This window comes from Nothoprocta perdicaria, unplaced genomic scaffold (genome assembly GCF_003342845.1).
Source record: "Nothoprocta perdicaria isolate Ctin4 unplaced genomic scaffold, notPer1 scaffold_177, whole genome shotgun sequence".
Lineage (NCBI taxonomy): Eukaryota > Metazoa > Chordata > Aves > Tinamiformes > Tinamidae > Nothoprocta > Nothoprocta perdicaria.
The window spans coordinates 1,144,024-1,144,927 of NW_020454949.1; positions in this window are offsets into that span (position 1 = coordinate 1,144,024).

Consider the following 904-nt stretch of genomic DNA (forward strand, 5'->3'; position numbering starts at 1 on the left):
CTCTTGCAGCTTCGGGAGCTAGTGGAGTTGAGGGCATGGGCCCTTCAAGGACCGGGACATGGGGTCGGCTCTGAGCTCCTCCATTGTTAATGCTGGTAAAACCCCTAGTTCAGATTAATATATCAGAACATATCTTTCTATATTCACATCTTAACTTAGCAGCCTAGCAGTGTGAGGTATGTACATTGCCGTAATTTCTGTACAGCTCCTTATTCCCTGAAATATATGTTTAATATGTAAGTACTCTTTTGGAGAGATGCCACTGGGGCCACCAAGTCAAAATGTTTCCTTCTTTTCCTCCAGACTTCATTTTGTTGTCAGTAGGATGGCCTTTTCTTACTGGACCAAATGCTATGTAATCGATAGGATTATCAGTGGGCTGCTAGCAGATTTCTTTTTGCAGAAGAAATCCTGGTGTCCCATCAGCTTCAGCTGTGCTTACTGTAACAGCTTTTAGTTGTTACAGAAACTTTTAGTACAAGGACTCCGGGAAGCTGCTAGTGAATTGTAACCGAAAACGGAAATAAACCTCTTAACACCAATGTAGTATTAAGAAGCAGGCATTCACTTTATTGCAGCTCTGGATACACAGGGGATAGCTCCACCTATCGTGCACGCCCTAAGGTGCACTTGCTAAAAATTTATTTCTCTATTATCTACAAATGCATTAAATTCTTGGAATGATCATACATATTCATTCTGTTTCCTGGTACTAATTACAATATACCCCAGCCTCGCGCGAGTGCACCCTCTGTCCCTTTGGTGCCCCAGGGCTGCGGCCTGCTCTGCTATGGCCTTGCCAAGGCCAGGGCTGCTGCCCCAGGCCGGGGGCTCCTGGGCGTGGCCCCGAGAGCCCCGTGACGTCACCAGAGAGCTCCTGTGACGCGCGTGACGTCACAGCTTG